General features: G+C 36.5%; 1 protein-coding gene and 1 long non-coding RNA gene across 11 annotated transcripts in view; one reads left to right on the top strand and one right to left on the bottom strand.

Annotated features, from left to right (window-relative positions):
- LOC140698131 (uncharacterized) overlaps window positions 1-1,569 on the top strand; it is a 37,872-nt gene extending 36,303 nt beyond the window's left edge. The window contains exon 2 of the long non-coding RNA XR_012075646.1: window positions 1,315-1,569. This is a non-coding gene — a long non-coding RNA (uncharacterized lncRNA). The remainder of the gene's footprint in view (window positions 1-1,314) is intronic.
- CES5A (carboxylesterase 5A) overlaps window positions 1-20,784 on the bottom strand; it is a 224,508-nt gene that overhangs the window by 196,482 nt on the left and 7,242 nt on the right. Inside the window, exon 1 of one of the 10 annotated variants that reach the window (XM_072967390.1) lies at window positions 4,080-4,236. The exons of the other annotated variants lie outside the window; for them this stretch is intronic. The gene's annotated coding sequence lies outside the window, so the exon portion shown is untranslated. Of the gene's footprint in view, window positions 1-4,079; window positions 4,237-20,784 lie in introns of those variants that run through there. 10 annotated transcript variants of the gene reach the window in all.

Genomic DNA, 20,784 nt, shown 5'->3' on the forward strand with positions numbered 1-20,784 from the left:
AATTTGCTGAGGTTTTTTTTTGTTGCTTTGGTCTACTGGCTAGATCTTCCCATGCCCTTTAACAGCAATTCAGTTCAACTTCCCATATGGTGAAAGCAAGCAGATGATCATTTTTCCCCAGAGCCCTCCACCCTCCCTGCCAGTCTGGGCTGGTTGCTCTCTAGGCCTAATGCACAGCTGTCATCCTGGGATTTTCCTTCAGCATCATCCTAAGAATTCTCTACACATTGTTCTGCTTCCTGAATCCCATACCTTCTCTTTTCATGGTTTAACCCCTCATTGTGGTGGGGGTATATCCTCCTGCAGCTTCCTGAGAAAAGGTAAGTGGATAAGGAAGGAAGCTGAGGGGTATCACCATCCATATGCACATTTTAACCTCCTCTCCCTATTTTCAGTCTAGGACCTCACTCTCTGCCCCTCTTCTTCAGTTTTCAACTTCTGACTTTCATAATAGTTTCTTAAATAAAAGTTACTTCAGAAAAAGCAGCTGTTAAAGCTAAAGCTTTATTTCACTTGTAAAAGCCACGATTTGTTGCAGGAAAAAAGGATTCATAAGTTAAAAACTCAGAGTGTTCAGAGTAAAGTGTCTTTGTTATACATTATCGAGTAGGAAGGATATACTTTATGATGTAAGGGCATTTCCCAGTACATGGAGTAGAAGGAAAAACTTTCTGGGCTGGAGAAGGATATCTAAGGGGGAAAAAAGCAAGAAAGTGAAGATTCACTGAAAGCCCACTTTCTGCCTTGCCCTCTTGGAATTGAAACCCTTAGGGATGATGGAGACTCACAGGCCTTAGTAAACATGGTTGGACAGAGCACAGTCCAGAAAGTTGCAATGTGAGCAGAGGGGTAAGGCCAAATGTGCTGAGCAGACACCCTAACTTAAATCTGATTTCACTTATATCAAGTTAGATGGGAAAAACAGACAGTGATATGCCTCGGTTTCTATTCCTCCTAGAAGCAGCCTTGGGTTACATACCACCTTGGAACAGATAGCTATAAGCAATATATTTTATGGCAGTGTGGTCAGGCTGAGCCAGAGCAGGGAGGACTGCCTGATTTATCAGTCAGCATTATGGAGGTTGATGACACATTGCTGACCTGGCTGAGGAGGTGGAAGCTGAGCACGATTGAAGACTGTCCACAAAGGACCATTTTCCCATTCAGATGACCCCTTTTTACTCTGTCTAGCTGAAGTGAAAACTGAGTTATTCTAGAATAAAGCGAGCCAAGAACAAACTTGTCAATGAGACTTCAGTAAACAAACTTTTGGCATTTTCCTCAGTAAGTCAGACATCCTCTCTCTTTTTCCAGAACCCATATGAAAGGTCTGAGACTCTGAGTGGGGCACCCAGTGAACATCTGGTAGCAGAAAGAACACTTGGACTGGAGTTTGCAAGAGTGGCTTCTCCTCTTAAATACTGTATCAGTGACAATGTAAACTGGTATAGCCATTATGGAAAACAGTATGGAAGTTCCTCAAAAAACTAAAAATAAAACTACCATCTGATTCAGCAATCTTACTTCTGGGTATATTATCAAGGAAATAAAATCACTTCTTTAAAGAGGTATCTGAAGTCTCGTGCTCATTGCAACATTATTCACAATAGCCAAGATATGGAAACAATCTAAGTGTTCATCACCTGATGAACAGATAAAGAAAATGTGAAAGCTATAAATAATAATAATAAATGGTATCCAGCCTTAAAAAAGAAGGAAATCCTGCCATTTGAAACAACACACTAGAGGGCATTATGCTAAGTGCAATCAGCCAGACACAGCTAGACAAATACCACCTAATCTCACTTATATGTGGTATCTCAAACAGTCGTACTCATAGAAGCAGAGAATCAAATGGTGGTTGCCAGGGACTGAGGGGAAGGGGAAATGGAGAGATACTGGTTAAAGGGTAAAAGTTTCAATTATGCAAGATAGTAAGTTCTGGAGATCTAATGTGCAGCATGGTGACTATAGTTAACAATACTTTACTGTATACTTGAAATTTGATAAGAGCGTAGATCTTAAATGTTCTCATCACACACAAAAAGATGGTAACTATGTGAGGTTATGGATATGTTAACTAGCTTGATTGTAGTGATCATTTCATGATGTATATGCATATCAAAACATCATGTTCTCCACCTTAAATATACATAACATTATTTGTCAATGATACCACAATAAAGCTGAAAAAAAGTGGGTTCTAATCCATTTTCTCAGTAACTAGCTCTGTTACCTTGAACCAGTCACAACTCTTCTCTCAGCTTCAATTAGCTCATCTGTAATTGAAGGGGTTGAACCGTGCCCTTGTCCTATGGGTCATCTGTGTGCTTCAGCAGGAGGAGTAGCATTTTTAGCTGGCTCAACTGAATAAAAATTAGATTTCAACCACACTGCTGTTATTATTAAATGGTTACCTAATTAGATCTCTCTTTCATTCCAAATTAATCTGTAATGATTTAAATTGTAACTTACAGTTTTTCAAGCGTTTGCTCCTACATGTTCCCCCTCTTCTCCCTTCAACCGATTTAAGGTAAGGAGAGCAGGCATCATGTCTCCATTATTTTCCTCCTCGGGGAAATGTACAGCTCTTACCCCAGGGTCCCCACAGCCTATAGCATCAATCCTCACATCAAGATATCCAGAGGGCACCTACTACAAATTCTTATTCCTGGGTCCTAGCCTAGAGCTGCTAAATCGGAATCTCTGAGATTGAGGCCCTGGGATTCATTTGCTTTTCTGAAAAAATACCTCTAGGCACTTTTTCTACACCCTAAATTTGAGAATCACTAGTTTACACAGAAACATCTGAGGCTCTGTTATGTGTCAGGCACCATACTAGCTGCTTTACATATGTCCCGTCACTCAGTCCTCGTAACAACTCAGTGAAGGATATATTGTCTTTAAATAAACTTTTATTTTGGGATAATTTTAGATTTATGGAAAAGTTCTGAAGATAGCAGTGATGGTAGACATCAGTGGCCCCTATTGCTACTATTTACATTACCGTGGTTATTGTGTCAAAATTAAGAAACCAACACTAGTAAATTCGTATGAACTAAACTCTAAATTTTATTCAGATTTCACTAGTTTTTTTTCATTAATGTCTTTTTTCTTTTATAGAATCTAGTACAGGACACCACATTGCATTCAGTTGTCATGTCTCCTCTGATCTGTGACAGTTCTCAGTCTTTCTTTGTTTTTCATGACCTGGATAGTTTTCAGAAATACTGGTCAGGTATTTCGCAGAATGTTCCTCAAACGGGGTGTGTCTTTTTTTTCTCATGATGAGACTGGGGTTATGGGTGTTTTTTGAAAGAATACCACAAAGGGGAAGTGTCTTTCTTATCACATAACACGGGGTACACAATATTCATATGATATCACTCGGTGATGGTAATAAAACATATGCTTGGAATCTCAATTCAGCTAATTAGGAAACAAAAGTTTATCAAGCCCAGTGTTCCACAACTGCCAAGTGACAGAATTAGGGCAAAGTTTCATTTCTTATCTCTGCCATTTTGGTTGCAAGTGACCATTTGGTTGCAAGTGGTTCCAGCTTTATCATCCCCCCATAGAACCCTCATTCCAGCCTGACTGGTCATTTCCCCTATGTTAATTTATGCTCTGCTCAACCCCCAAGTTTTCCAAGTCCTTCAAGTATTCAACTTAAATCCAATCTGCTCTTTGAAACACTCCATGACCTATGACCCCAATATACTCTTCTTCGATGAAATCTTGAAGTGCTTACTGTCCCTCCTGTAATATTCCACTTTGCATATATTTTCTTAATCTTTGTCTTTCCAAGCTAAAACAGAATGATAATGGAGAGAGACCAATCTACATGTATATCCATTTGCTCCTGAACTGAATGACCCTGGTATCTCACCAACTGCTACCTTACCTTCTTCAATCTTTCACATTGTAGTCAGAGGAATGCTTCTAAACTTCAAATCTAATTATACCATTACCTTGCTTAAAACTCTTCAATGCCACCCCACTATTTAAGAAATAAAGTCCAAGTGTCTGATCCTAACATATGAGGCCCTTCATGATCTGACCCTTGGCTAGTATTTCACCTTATCTCCAGTCATCACTTCACTCTTCACTCCACAGTATCCTGCATTTCAGTCATGAAGAACTACGGCAATTTCTAAGCGGCCTGTGACCTTTCTGAGCCTTATGCCTTTGCAGCTGCTCTTTTATTAGTGAGGATGCTGCTGCAGAAGATTCCAATTCAAACAGGCTTATAGAACAAAAAATAATTATAACATCATGTAACAGGAAGTTGAAAAGCAGGGACAGTTGTTAAGAATTCAACGATGTCATAAAAGACATTCGTTCTTTTTATTATCTCTTTGCTTTGCCATCCTCAGAAATTTTCATTTGTCCTCAGATTGGCTCCTTTCATAGTTACAAGATGGCTGTGGTAGTTCTAAGCATCCTTTCCAAGCACAGCAATATCTAGAGACAAAAAATGACCATCTCTCGCAGTGTTTCCCTCTCAAAGGCAAGAAGCATTTCCAAGAGCCACCTCCTACCCACTCCCTGCCGCCCAGCAGATTTCCTTTTATGTCTTATTGACCAAAAGTGGTTCATATGCCCACCACTAGGCTAATGAAACAAGAGGAATGGACTTACCATAATAGGCTTAAACCAATCAGCACTTATTCTTGAAGGTAGGGAGGTCACTCTCCCTTAGGTCAAGCAGCGGAGGGGATATCTGAGCAAAATCTCAGGAATTCCAGAAAGATGGTAATGAGTGTTGAGTGGGCAGCCAGTAGTGTCCACCACACTGTTACTGTTGCCTTATCTTCCTTGTCTACTAGATAGACTCCTTCTCATTCTTTAAGGCTCAACTTAAATAGCATCTCTTCCAGGAAGCCTTCTCTGATATCACCAAGCAGAATAAGCTCCTATATTACTGGGTTCATATCTCTACTATGGCACTTGATACATAACTATAATCGTGAAAAATTGGTAAAGGCACCATAGTCTATAAGGTTTTTTAGCTCAAGTGTGTTGAAAGACAGAGAGAAGAGGAAAGAAAGGAGAGAGGGTGGGAGGAAAGAAACTTAAAGTCTCTTGAGTTCCAGGCTGTTCATCTGTAAAATAGGGATAATTTTAATTTCTGATAGTTGTTTTAAAGATTAAATGGGATAATAAACAGAAAACACCCAACACAGTTCTTAACACACAGCTTCCCATGTATTTTTGGAGAAATGTACTCATCCTGTATTTTTTAGAGACCATCCTCCTACCCTTCACACACATTTCCTAACTGAATGCTTTGTACAAGGATAGTTGCTCAATAAATGTATTGATAATTTGCTTCAATTAAAAAAATACAGATTACTGAACAAACTAAACAACCAGCTCAGTTTGCCATGTCCTGATTTCCTTTATTAGATTGGAACATTTTAATAGCATTTTCTAAATTCTCTGTTAACAGAACTCTTAATTGAGGTTTTCCTACAACCATCCAGAACATTAGACCTGCACTCACTGCTTCAGTGACCTTTCACTAGGCATTCTTTTGCTTCTCCACTCCACTCTCTTCAGTATTCTGGGCTTCATTTCAGATCTGTCCTTCTGAGGTATGCCTTCCTCCCCTTCCTAACACTTCTTTGTTGCTAAAAATAGGTGATGTCCCTTTGGAGCAAAAACACTTGGCAAATCAGCTAGCTTTAATAGGTACAGCTTCATACTGGCCTCTGAGAGATTGGGGCATGGATGGATTAAATAAAGGAAGAAGCTCACCACTGTCTCTTTCTTTCCATGTACCCCTGAATTCCTCAAAGGAGTTTACAAACCTTATATAAAAATAGCAACACCATACTCATCAAAAATGCACAAGCTAAAGGATGCTAAGTGAGATTCTGCAGAATGCTAAAGAGTAAATAAAACAGCTAGCTCAGAAGATCAGCAGAAAGTGCTTTGAGGAAACATTTGATTAAATGGACCTATGCCCAACCCAGCAAACGGGGACTGAAGCTGTTGATGATCATGATTCAACAAACACATTTCTCCAGTGAAAATGGGAGCACGTAATATGACCAGTTTCCTGTAGACTATAATGGATATCCTTAGGACTTCTCTCACCTAGACTATCTCCTCGTATGATACTGTCAGCTTGGGTTCTGCCTGTACTCAGTTCCTTACACATCCCTGAAAGAGGCATCAGTATATTACCTAAAATATTCTTCTTATTCATCGGATATTTGCTTTGAAATACTCTATTTTCCTGCATGTGAAAATTTTCTATTATATACAGTATTTAATCCTCCTCACATCTGGCATAAGCATGAATCAATATATTCCTGTGGATGGATCTATATCTCCATGGGTATCAAGGCATGCACAGTCGTTTTATACATGTAAATATTCATGCACAAATTTATACATGTACATACTTGAAATTGAATGTGTTTTTATCACTTTGCACTTCTGAAACTCCTCTCTGGAGTTGCATTGTCCTAATTTCTTTGAAAAAAAGTAGCAAAATTGCAGTACAAACTAAAATTGCTCAGAGGCCTCAATTTACAGGTAACTAGCCCAATTTAGTTCTCAATTAAAACCTATTCTGTTTAATTTATTAGCAACTGTGTCGAACCTGCTTGTCAACTACTGTCTTCTGATCTACCCTTAACTCAAAAATCATTCTACCTTCTCTTTATTTTCCAGAGTTCATGCCAAGTTCCCTGCATGCTATTTGGTATTTCACACATAGTCTTAGGGTCATAGTTCTCATAGCTTGATTTGTATGTCTCTGGTTATCTGGCAAAAAGATTATTTAGGTATATAAATAGTCCAAAGAGTGAGTCGCACAGGAAGGATATGGGGGGTCAGAGGGAGGCGTAAAGAATTAGAAGTATTCTTCACTGTAGACTGATATCACAGAATCATAGGGCAGAAAGAATAGATTGACATCCCAACAATATTACCACTGATGGGTTATCCAGCTATTAACATCTCCAGTGTTGTGGAACTGAGAGCCATCCTCAAACATGTCTTCCGATTATGACAACACTCTCTCACACATCAAGGTTGTATCTGTCTTCCTGTTGTTTCCACTATTCAAGTGTTTATTAAACACCCGTTAGAGTGGTTAATCCATAGCGGTTAGCAATTGAGTCACCGACCCTCTGAGAATCCAGTGAAAACGATGGACTCTCTTTACAGAAAACTGCACTTGCAAAAATAATTTTTCTTACAATTTCAGGGAGCTCACAAGTCCTGTGAAGCCCATCCATCCATGGACTCTCTGGCAAAATATTCTTCACTACTGTTTTGGTCTGAGTAGAGAAATGGAGGAGAAATAAGCTATGGTTTCCACCTTCAATGATCTTAGTTCTAGTAGCAAATACTTGTGAAACATTTCATAGCAATAAGGCAATCTATGGTAAAGTACTCATCATATACAGAGGGACAGAAAATTCCATTCTTGCTTATACAGCAGGACAGAAGTCCTTGCAAGTGGCCACCGTGCACTCACATTTTATAAGGGAAACAAAGCCTTTTCTTGTGTTCTCAGAAGCATTATCCAATGGCACAATGCCAGGAAAACAGAGGAGGGTGCTGATCATGGTCTGGTACGTGGTACCAATAAATGTTTGGTGAATAAGTACATGGCCCAAGAATAAAATGCTCCTTGACCCTCCAGAGGAGAAAGCTGGAAAGAACAATAAAAATATTTCATTAGCCTCTAACCTTTCTTAGGAATAGCATTTACAACCACTTCACCATTTTCTAAGCCAAAAGCATTTCTAAACCCAAAACAAGCCTCTATGAGACATGTTTTAGATGAGTTAAGAAAGGTTAAAAAGATGTATCAACATAACAAAAGCCAAACTACAGAACAGAACTTAGAAGGTTCTCCAATCAAATCTTAGGAAGGTGGCACTGATACTTCCATTTTAATTTCTTAATAATGATACCTTCTAACAAAGTAATTGGACAGCTTTAAGAAAAAGTGATTAATTTTCTCTGAAATCCATATATTACTCTGCTTTCTTTCTGTGAGGATGACCTTGGAGGTTCAGAAAAGAAACTTCATCAAATAAAGTAACAAGAAAAACTTTTTAGCTTGTTAATAATCACTTCTATTTGCCCTGTAAAATTGCTCTGTAATAAAACCCAGAATATTTTCTTTCTGTTGGGATTGCTGCTCTTTAGTTCTTTATATGTAGGTTATATATTGTAAGGATGGTTTTGTCTGATGTCGTTTTTGCTAAAGTAAAAGGATATTACATAAAGACAAAGACAAGTAAAATCTTGCAAGGGGGTCAAAGCAGTTAATATTCCACTAGTTCCACCAGCTATAAATGATAAATTCCCTTTAACCCCTTACAAAGTCATTTCCCAGATAAATCAAAGATTTTGCATTATGTAAAGAGGGATTAGAAAGTATGAATTCAAGTCCTGGCTCTACCACCCAATAACTGTGTGAATTTGGTCATATCACCTAAGCAAGCTGAGCCTCTATTTTGTCACCAGTAAAGCGGGGGTAATAAAACCTGCCCTATTACCCTCCATGGCTGAAATGAAGTTTACATGAGATTATACACATGGAAACAGCCTTTTAAAAGTTTGTATCAGTGTTAAGGCAATATAGTTTCAACCAGAAGAGACGCTTTGCTGGTGATAGTTGGGCTTCTCTCCACTTGTAAGGTACACTGCATTTTAGGGTTCAGTATTGGAGTAGCGGGTATAAGAATTAAGATCACTACATACATGCTTCTGTTTTACCGTCTCCTGTACCTCGGCCCAGGTCTACCACAGTCATAACCAGCTAAAAAGCATCTCAGTTGCCCCTAATTTCATGAATATTCAAAGCTATTTATTTTGGGGAAAGGTAAGACATGTATAATGACTTCTTCCAAAATCTGATGGCAGAGAAAAAACAGTCAGCAACTGAATTCAGAGACTCCAGGGTTCCCAGTTTAATTTGTTACTCAATAGCCAATTAACAGTTACTAATGCACCCTAGAACATAAGCACATCCTTAAGAGAGTGTTGATAAACGAACTTGATAAAGGGGAAAACAGTCCTTATTTTTTAAATTAACATATACAGAGTGAGGCAAGTTCAGAGAAACAGCAATTCAGAAGCGTAATCCTGAACAGATGGCTGCTCTCCACATGCTATCTCTGAAGGGGATTTTTTTCAAGGTAAATAGAAAAACAAATGTTTTGGTGCATTGTGTACCAAAATATGGAATTCACAAGAAGCATTTTCCAGCATGAAACAATTTTCTTATTAATTACATTTTTACGACAAAGACAAAAACTGGTGTGTGAGCTACTCTAAGGCATTCAGTCATTCCATCATTAAATTACTCTTATTAACAGACAATATGTTCAGTTACTTCTAAGAGATTTCAGTTATTTTAAATCTGTCCATTCTATCCCCTCATTCCCGGCCCTCCCTCACTTAGGTCCTATGAATATTAAGCCACACAAGTAGTTGGTCTCTCTTTAAAATGTTCCTTTTATAACCAATTAAGTATGAGTGTGTTTAAGAGAACAATACATATTATTGTTTCATAAACTCATTTATTCAACAAATATAACTAAAGGACATACACAAAGGGTAAAAGACACAAATCCTAATTTTGTCACTGATTAATAACATTAAAGATACCTCATTATTTCTCCTTGCCTCACTTCCACTATCAACAATAATAATACCTGACTTCCTCACCTTACAAGCCTGTATATGAATATGCTCATTTGTTCATTCATTCATTCAACAAGCATTCACTGAGCCCCCACTCTGTGCTGAGCACTTGCATGGTACTAAACCAGACAGACATAGGCCCAATCTCATGAGTTTAATCTATAAGAATTAACAGAAGGAAGCTAAAGTGAAAGGTCTTATTTAAACAGGAAAGTGAGAGAAAGATATCCTAACTTGGGAGTCTTTAGGCTATAGCCTCCTTTTGCCCAGAGCTACAGGTGCGGCTCCAGAGAAATGGCATGGATTACAAAAGAAAAGCTTTATCAAATATGTAAAAAGGGACTGCCTCATAACTGCTTCATATCCATATTGGCATAAAATATGAGTTAAAATACAATCCAAAATGTTTCTTCCTTTAGGTATGCTTTTTTCCCCCATAAATGCTCATAGTGGCTTTTTTTTTTTGGAAGGGAGGTGTTATAAGTTTAAACATAAATATATAAACAAAAGCAGCATTCTAAACAACACATTACAATTGTGATATCTTCTGTAGTCCAGAATTTCTCAAAATGTGGTATGTAGACCACTGCAAGACATGAAATTATTTTAGGTAGTACATAGATAAAGTTTTCATAATGGTTATGTATTTAACTTTAATTTACAGCAGAAAAAGCATAGCCAGCACATCAAAACCATGATTTCACAGATACTTGGGCTTAATATGAGGCTAAAGTAGATAGCTCTGTAGCAGTGCCCTTTGCGCACGCAGCCCACATGAATTACAGGAGCAGGGCTCAGGTGGGCCCACAAATGTTTCCAACCTTCTGTCATAACTTTAGAGACACAGGAAGTACAAGTGAATTGAATTTCACATCCTCCATGTCCACGTGTATTGCTGCAATCTTGTCTGAGATAGGCTATACCGTTACTGAAAATAGTAACTCCAAAACGAGTCTTGGGGAAAGTCTTCACTGACTTAGCTTGTGTCATTTGCGCCTTTAAAGCAAACATTGTGGTCACTGGGATGAGATTCTCAAACTGGCCAGGCCTAAGCTTTGTTGCCCTGTCTGGAATCTGGTGCTGAGCAAATCTACCTAAACTGTGTGAAATAACAATGGAGGAGATGTGGTTCCACAAAAGAAAACTGAGGGACCATTCCTTGCATATTTAATGAGGATAGTAAGCCTTATATTAGAGGACTGTGGTAAGGATTAAATGAAGTAATATTTTGCCTGATTGACCCAGTGAATGGCTCAAAATAAGTGCTCACCAAATGGTGGTACTAGTAGTAGTAATAATTGCTATTGTTGTTTGTTAACATGATGGTTATTGTTGTTACAGTAGTGGTTTTCTAAAACAGTTTTAGGGTCACATTTTTAACTTATTTTATTAACCTAGAAATGAAGGATAATTATTTTAATATAACCTTTGGAGAGTCATTAAGCCAAAGTAGCACTTCCTTCAATTATATCCTTAATTTGTCTCTCATCTCCATGCATAACCATGGTACTCATTTAAACCACAATAAAAATTTGTGTCTCACCAAATAGCTTTTTAATTCATTCTTACATGATACATAGTTTTATCATGACATAATCTAATCTAAATAATTATGCACCCATAGTGTTAGCATTTACAATAAACTGCAATAAATTTTCCATAGAGTCCATTTGATCTTGTGAGTTAATTTAGTGTTTGGAGTTTCAAAATTAAAGGTAGTGATTATAATAATAAAACAGTATCAGCAAGAACTTAGTAATGTTGCTAGAATCTTTACTTTTTAAAAAGCACATTATGTGGTTAGGAAGAAGAATTAAAACAAATGTGAAGGCTGAAAAACAACAGAATAAAGACAGTTACCTCTCTGTGGACCAAGGATAGTACTATATAGACCCTTTAAGTAGCCCAATTAATTGAAGATTTATGGTAGACAGGCATAAATGCAAAAGTTAACCAAAATATTTCTAGTAAAACAACATATGAATAAAACATACATGATTTGTAATTTTATGAGTAGAGTTAAGATTATAATCTGTTAAGATTTTCATGAAAAAATACACATAACAAATACGAAGCACTGAATGAAATGAAGCATGGAAAAACTGAACTTTTAAAATATAGATCCAGTATACTTATTTTACCTTCATTACTGCAAGTCTTGACAAATTTCAGGAGAAATGAGACAAAGGTGGGTGAAATATTGCTAAATATCAAAAATTTTAAATATTCTAGAATAAGTCATAGAGGAATTTAAAACCCTGAAACTACAGGTGGTAATTGCTGCCGATTTTTTTTTTAATGTAAAAGTGATTGCCAAAGGAAACAAAGAATGAAGTCACCTTAATGTTAAACCCTGTCCAGACTGTCAAACAAATTAAATGATATATAAGCAGAGGTGGCCAGTCTCCTACCTTTATATACTGCAGGCAGCTATAAAGTCCCCCAGAGGGCAAAGCCATTTCTGTTTGTGGCTTTTTTATGTTCTAATGCTTCCTCACACTGAATCAGTTTCTTAGGAACACCAAATACCAAAGTACATACTTTATTAGAAATATAAATGTATGTGGCTTTCTACCAAAAATCTCAATTAAATTAAGAGAAATACTGGGGTTTTACTTTTAGTAAAGAATTATGAATAGATAAACAAGATTATACTGTATAGCACAGGGAAGTGTATACAAGATCTTGTGGTAGCTCACAGTGAAAAAAATGTGACAATGAATATATGTATGTTCATGTATAACTGAAAAATTATGCTCTATACTGGAATTTGACACAACGTTGTAAAATGACTACAACTCAATAAAAAAAAGTTTTTTAAAATGTTTTAAAAAAGGTTAAAAAAATAAATAAAATTAGCCCTAACACTTCAAAAAAAAAGAATTATGAGTTCCTTTTTCTTTAGAATGTTTGCATCTATGTTCATGAAGGATATTGGTCTGTGATTTTCTTTTATTATAATGTCTGTTTGGTTCTGGTATCAGGTAAATGCTGGACTTACAGAATGAGTTGGGAAGCATTCTCTTCTCTTCAATTCTCTGTAAGAGTTTGTGAAAATTGGTATTTTCTTCTTCCTTAAAAGTTCACTAGAATTCACAAGTGAATCTATTTGGACCTGCTACTTTGTTCAAGGGAAGGTTTTTAACTACAAATTCAATTTCTTTAACAGATATAAGGCTATTCAGGTTATCCATTTCTTCTTCAATAAGCTTTGATAGTTTGTGTCTTTCAAAATGAATTTGTCTATTTCATCCAAGTTGTTGAGTTTATTAGTATCTAAGTTGTCCATAATATTCCCTCATTATCCTTCTTAATATCAGTGTAATCTGTAGTGATGCCACTTCTTTCATTCTCAGTATTAGTAATTTGTGTCCTCTATCTTTTTTTTTCCTTATCAGTCTGGCTAGACGTTTATCAATTTTACTGATCTTCTCAAAGAACTAACTCTGGTTTCATTTATTATTCTCTATTTTTCTGCTTTATATTTCATTGATCTTTGTTCTGACATTTACTATTTCCTTTCTACTGAATACTTTGGGTTTAACTTACTCTTCTAATTTCTTCTAGTGGGATAATTAGGTTTCTTTGTTTGTTTGTTTGTTTATTGAGGTACTGGGGATTGAACCCAGGACCCCGCACATGTTAAGCACGCACTCTACCACTGACCTAAACCCATCCCACTATTCTTCTAGTTTCTTAAGGTGGAAGGTTAGCTTACTGATTTGAAACTTTTCTTCTTTGTTCATTTAGGTATTTTAAGAGTTATAAATTCCCCTCTAAGTACTTCCCTAGCAGTGTCCCATGTGTTACATTTTCATTTTCACTCAGTTCAAAATATTTTCTAAATTCCCTTTTGATTTCTTCTGACCCATAGTGATTTAGAAGTGCGTTGTGTAGTTTCCAAATATTTGGGGATTTTTTAGACATCCTTTTATTCCTGAGTTCTAATTTGATATCATTGTGGCTAGAGAACATACTCTACATGGTCTGAATCTTTTCAAATGTATGAAAATGTATTTTATGGCCCAGAATATGTGCTTGAAAAGAACTGTATTCTGCATTGGGGGAGTAAAGTGTTCTATAAATGCCATTTAGGTCAGGCTGGTTGATAACGGTTTTCAAGTCATTTATACTTTTATTGATTTTTATCTACTTACAAAACACTGAGAAAGGAATGTTGAAAACTCCAACTTTAATTGTTGATTTCTCCTTAATTTCTGTCAGGGTTTTTTCCCACATATTTTAAGGCTGTATTATTATGTGTGTAACATTTTTTATTTTATTCTTGATGAATTATCCCTTTATCATTATGAAATGACATTTTTTTCCTCCCTGGTAATATTCTCTGCACTGAAATCTACTTTGTTTGAAATTAGTTAGTTCCTCCAGTTTTCTTTTGATTATTGTTAGCATAGCATATATTTTTTCCATCCTGTTACTTTTAAACCTGTTTGTGTCTTTGTATTTCAATTTTGTTTCTTGTAAACAACATATATAGTTTGGTCATGATTTTTTAATCTGATCTGACCATCATTGTCTTCATTACCATAGCTTCCTAGTAAGTTTTAAAATCAAGAAGTGTAGTCCTCCAACTTTGTTCTTCTTTTTCAGAATTGCTTTAGGTATTCTGAGTCCCCTGAATTTCCACATGAATTTTAGGATTAGCTTTGACAATTTCTTTAAAAAAAAAAAGCCAACTGAGATTTTGATAGACATTATATTGAACCTGTAGATAAATCTGGGGAGCATTCCCATCTTAATAATATTGTCTTCCAACCCATGAACATGGGATGGCTTCCCATCTGGATCTTCTTCAATTTGTTTCAACAAAACTTTGTAGTTTTCAATGAAAAAGGCTTCCATTTCTTTCTAAAAAATTTATTCTTAAGTATTTTACTGTGTTTGATGTTACTGTAAATTTAATTGTTTTCTTAATTTCATTTTCAGATTGCTTATTGCTAGCGTACTGAAGTATAACTGAGTTGCATATTGATCCTATATCCTGCAACCTTGCTAGATCTTGTCAATTACAAAGAGAGAGAGTTTTACTTTTTTTTTTTTCCAATCTGGATACCTTTTATTTCTTTTTCTTGCCTAATTTCCCTGGCCAGTATCCCCAGTAAAATGATAAAGAGGTAGTTGTTGCTTTTTTTTGTCAAGAGGAGGGAGGTAATTAGGGGTATGTATGTATGTATGTATGCATGTATGTATTTATTTATTTATTTCAATTGGAGGTACTGGGGATTGAATTCAGGACTGAGCCCATACTAAGCATGTGCTTTACCACTGAGATATACCCTCCCCCCATAAACAGAGGTAGTGAGAGCTGACATCCTTATTTTGTTTTTGATCTTAGGAAGAAAACATTCAGTTTTTCACCATTAAATATGATGCTATCTGTGGGGTTTTTCAGATGCCCTTTATTTATCAGACTGAGGAAGTTCTCTTCTGTTCCCACTTTGCTGACTGCTTCTATCAAGAAAGAATGCTGGATTTTGTGAAACGCCTTTTCTGCAATGACTGAGATAGCTGATCATGTGTTTTCTGTGCTTTATTCTATTAAGATGGTGTATTACGTTGATTTTTTTTTCAGATATTAAACCAATCTTGGATATGTTCCTGGGATAAATTCCACTTTCTCAAGGTGTATCCCTTTCGTCCATGACTGGATTCAGTTTGCTAGTATTTTTTAAAGGATTTTTATGTCTATATTCACAGTAGATATTGGTTTGAAACTTTATTTTCTTGTGATATCTTTGTCTGGCTTTGATATCAAGATAGTACTGGTGTTATAGATTGAATTCTTCTATTTTTTGAAAGAGTTTGTAAAAGATTGGAATTGATTCTTTAAATGTTTGGTAGAATTCACCAGTGACGCCATTTGGGCCTGAGATTTGTGAGAAATTTTAAATTATTAATCCAATCTTTTTACTCGTTATAGGTCTATTCAGATTTTTTACTTCTTCTTCAATCAGTTTCAGTTTGTTCACATCATCTAAGTTATCTAATTAGTTGGCATACAAGTTGGCACAGCACTCCTCTGTAATCTTTTTTACTTCTCTAAGGTTAATAGCAATATTCCCTCTTCCACTTCTGATTTTAGTAAGTTGAGTCTTCTCTCTTCTTTATAGTCTAACTAAAGGTTTGTATTTTATTGATCTTTTCAAAGAACAAAATTCTGGTTTCACTGATTTCTCTATTGCTTTTCTATTCTCTATTTCACTTACTTCCACTTTTTTCCTTATTATTTCCCTTCTCTGCTAGCTTTGAGTTTGGTTTGATTTTTTCTCTTATGATGGAAGATTAGAATATTGATTTTAGATTTTTTTCTTTTTTAATATAGGCATTTTCATTCATAAGTTTCCCTCTAAGCACTTCTTTATCTGAATCCCTTAAGGGTTGGCATGTTGTATTTTCACATTCATTTATTTCATATTTTCTAATTTTCCCTTGTCATTTATTTTTTAGCCCATCTTTATGTAGAAATGTGTTACTTATTTTCCACACAATTGTGAATTTCCCAAATTTCCTTCTCATTGATTTCTAATTTGATTCCACTGTGGTTGGAAATGCTCTTTGCTGATTTCAATCCTTTTAAGTTTACTGAGTCTTGTTTTGTGGCCTACCGTTGGTCTAGCCTGAAGAATATTCCATGTGGGCTTGAGAAGACTCTGCATTCCACTGTTTGGGGGTAGAGTATTCTATAGATGTCTGGTAGGCCTAACTGATTTATATGTTGTTTAAGTCTTCTGTTTCCTTGTTGATCTTCTGTCTAGTTATTTATCCATTATTGAGACCAGGATAATGACGTCTCTAATTATTACTGTTAAACACTCCATTTCTCCCTTCACTTCCATCAGTTTTTGTTTTATGTATTTTGAGACTCTATTATTACATGCTTATATGCTTATAATTATTATATACCCAAATGCTATAAATTGTTGTATCTTCCTGATATCTTCCTTTTATCATCATAAAGTATCCCTCTTTATCTCTAGTAATACTTTTTGTCTTAAAGTCTATTTTGTCTGATATTAGTATAACCATACAGCTCTCCTTTGGTTACTACTTTTATGGTATATCTTTTTCCATCCTCTTACTTTCAATGTATTTGTGTCTTTGAATCTAAAGTGTGTCTCTTGTAAACAGCATATTATTGAATCACACTTCTGAATTTTACTTGGGGTATATAATCCATTTATATTTAATGTAGCTACTGATAAGTATGACTTACGTCTGCCTCATTTAAAAAATTTTTTTCTCTGTGTTTCATTTTTGATAGTTTGTATTTCGTACAATTAAGTTCATGAACCTTCTGTTCTTTAACATTTAATATGCTGTTAGTGTATTTTTCATCTAAGACATTATAGTTTTCATCTCTAAACATTTAATTTGTGCCTTTAAAAATATATTCTAAATATCCACCTACAGACAGGATGCAGTTATAATAACTTTTAGTGTCCCTGTCTACTAATTCTAATATCTGTGTCAGTTCTAACTTGGTATTTATTGATGGATTGCTCTTCACAATATTGGTCAGATTTTCTTGCTTATTTGAATGCATGGGAATATTTGTTTGGATATCAGACATTGCGAATGTTCCCTTTCTGAGTGCTGAGTATTCTGCATTTCTTTAAATATTCTTGAGTTTTATTCCATGACAAAGTTAAATTCCCAGAAACCATTTGATACTTTTGGATCTTGCTTATTAAGCAGGATCAATGTAGCATTTAGTCTGGAATTGATTACTCCCCACTACTGAGGCAAGACCCTTCCTTCTAAGTACTCTCTCCAGAACTCCATGAATTATGAGATGTTCTGGTCTGGTTAACGAGAACAAGCATTATTATTGGACCTCTATGAGTGTTGTCATTGTTCCCTCTAATCCTCTCTGATGGTTTTTTCTCCTAGTCTTGGGAAATTTCCTCACACTTGTACCAATCAATAATCTGAATACTCAAGAGAGCCTCTGGAGTTCTCTTTCTGTGCAGCTCTCTTCTCTCCACTACTCTGTCGTGAGAACTCTAGCTTCCTTGGTCCCCCTGGATTCTCAGCTCTATCTTCTCAACCCAGGGAATCTGCTGAGCTCTGCCTAGATTTCCCCTACCTGCAACACAACCTGGGGACTACTTCAAGGCAGTAAGTTGTGGCAATCATAGGGTTACCTCATTTGTTTCTTGTCTCTCAGGAATCAATGTTCTTTATTGCCTGATGTCCAAGATCTTAAAAAACATTATTCTATGTATTTTGTTCTGTTTTATTTTTCTGGCTGATTCAAGTGAGAGTAAACAGGCAGTATCTGTTACTCCATCCTGACTAGAACCATAAATCTTTCCCTGGGTTTCTTGATGGCCCCAGGGGTTCCAAATTGCTCAGAATTTTTTCTAAGGCAGTGAGAATACCTTATCACATAATTGATATAATGGAACAGGAGGTACATAAAATGCCCTATGAAGTATTCTTTCCAAAAGTGTTTAACCTGAATCTGGGGAATAGCGCATCTGAGCCAGGGTGGGCCTCAGATAAACCAGCACTTTACAGAAGAGAGCAGTTTTTCTGCACCTGTACTCCTCCTGCCTCCAGAATTCCTGTGTCCAGCTCCATTTTCTTTATGCCACCTATATATGAATTTATGTTACTCCTTTAAGGCATACATAGGTACACTGATGAGGCAATATTTAAGTATGAATCTAAACCCAAGAGGAAGAAGAAACTTTCCTCTCTTGCCCTAAAACAAATGCAGGCTGCTGATAGAGACATTGACTCATATACTTCTGAAATACTCTGTTATCTTTACCACAAGAAATCAGAGCCCAAAGCATAAGCAAAATCTGGACTTTTTAAATTGCAGTATGCTTGAATGACTTACTAGTCAGACTTCAGCTAGCTAGGTATTAGAACCTCACTAAGGTTTCTAATGAGCAGAAAAACAGAAACAAAAATAAAATTCTGAAATGTAATAATGATTATGATATTCAGAAATTCCTCATGGAAAAGTAATTTTCTCATGATCTGTTGAAATCAAGTTTGGTTGGTAATGGGATAGGCCTAAGAAAGGCCCAAGTCTCAGAGACTAGAATAGGTTTCTCAAAGTCCAGTTTTTGTACTATCTACCTCAAAATTATTTAGGGGTATATGTTTAAATGTGGATGTCTAGGCCCTGTTTCACAGAGTTACTGCATCACAATCTCTAAGGGTGAGCCCTATAATCTGTGCTTTTAAGAAGTACTCTTGGTGATTTTCATGCACATTAAAGTCTGAGAATAACTATAAGCAATCCCACTGGAACTAGGCAGGATATCAGGTCCACTCAATAGGTACCAAAAAGAAAAAATCCAAATATGCAGGCAAGAAATGGTGTCAAGGGAATCTGACCGTAAGTAGATGGTTCATGTAGACCATTTTGGGAGTGGGAGAAAGGTCCTACAATGTCAACAGTTGGAAATTCAAAAGTGAAGTGATTTGTTAGGAGTCAGGTATTGGCAATAGGTAAAGTTGCAAACAAATAAATGATAGGCATCACAGATTTAGCGGTCTGTAATAAGATTGGATTCTAAAGAGGGGAGGGTAGAGCTCAGTGGTAGTGTTTGCTTAGCATGCACAAGGTCCTGGATTCAATCCCCAGTACCTCCATTAAAAAAATAAATAAGTAAATAAACTCAATTCCACCCCCTCCAAAAAAAGCAAATAAAACAAAAAGGATATCAAGCATTGGGTTCTAATTTCCATGAGGTTGAGATCAAAGTAGAACTCTAATCCCAAAGCAGGGTCAGAGTCAGATGCAAGAACCTAAAAAAGGCTTATTACTGGAACTAGCCACAAGTTAACAAAATGAGAGCCTACTCCTTAAGATGAAGGTTAGCTCAAAGAAGGACCAACACAGAGACTAATTTGATGCTCAGCCACCAAGTAGCACATCTTGGATTTCCTGGCCTTTGGCCTGTATCAGTCCAGGATCTGTTACAAGGGTTAGCCTGCCCCCAGAAAGCTAAGAAGCCCTGCTGAAAGGACTCGAAAAGACCTATCTGATCCAACTTCTCATCCCCTATTTGAATTCTTTCAGACATAAGCCTCAGGATGTTGTCACAGAGGTGACAGTGGTTCTTCTCAGTAGTTATAATGATGGCAGCCAGCTGTGAAAGAGGTTGATTCCTAAACAGAATAGCTCCCTGAGGTGAGCAAGGAGCAAATGGATTCTGGAACCAATAGCACGTTGTCTTTACCCCCAAGAAATTCTGAAATGTCACAGCCTCGAGTAGGGAACCCAGGTGTTCTCTGCTCAATCCTACTTTTCTTTAAAATAGCAGATTACTTTCTCAGTGGGGAAAAAAACCTAATTCTTAGCTCACTGCTGGATGAATCCATAAATTCTTCCTTTCATACTTACGTTCTGTCATACTTGGAGAATGATATCTCTAAGGCTGTAGAAGCATATGCTAAATTCCTCCATTCCTTGATAAAACCCAAGTAGGCGGGGAGCAACTAGTAATCACTAACTGAATGATTACTAATCTGGCAAATACTCTCTAGGGGTGTGGGAAGTGAGTGAAGAATTGGGAGAACTGTCAGAGACAATGCCAGAGCAAATCACAAGAAGGACAGAACTGCATAGATCTAATAGAGGCTGTTGAGAGAAGGCCGACTCCTTGTCAAGCTCGTCTCCCCTTGGGTTACTTACCACTGGCTGTCTCACTCCTGGATCTAGGACTCCCTGGGCTCTCCTTTTCTAGCCCTGTGGGATGTTCCCCACTCATCCTATTCACTCACAAAGAAATATTCTTAAAATCAACTGGATGGTGATTACGAACCATTATCTGCCTGCTGTGCTGAAAGGGATATAAGGCAATCTGGAGAAAACCTTTCAAGACGGGCTTAAAAAAAATTCCAGTGTGTCTAGGAGTGGTATCACTTCTAAGTTGAAAAATCAAAGTGAAGTTACACACAGTCTTTTCATAATATTGGCTTGTTTTGCTTATAAAGGTGTTATATTTCTAAAGCAAATGCCGTAAAACATACAAAAAGTTCATTCTTGATCTGAAGGGAGGGAAAAAAAAAAGGGAACCATTTCAGTAGTGGAACAGATGGACTGGGATTCAAGAATTGAAT

The sequence above is a fragment of the Vicugna pacos genome, chromosome 9 (genome assembly GCF_048564905.1).
Source record: "Vicugna pacos chromosome 9, VicPac4, whole genome shotgun sequence".
Classification (NCBI taxonomy): Eukaryota; Metazoa; Chordata; class Mammalia; order Artiodactyla; family Camelidae; genus Vicugna; species Vicugna pacos.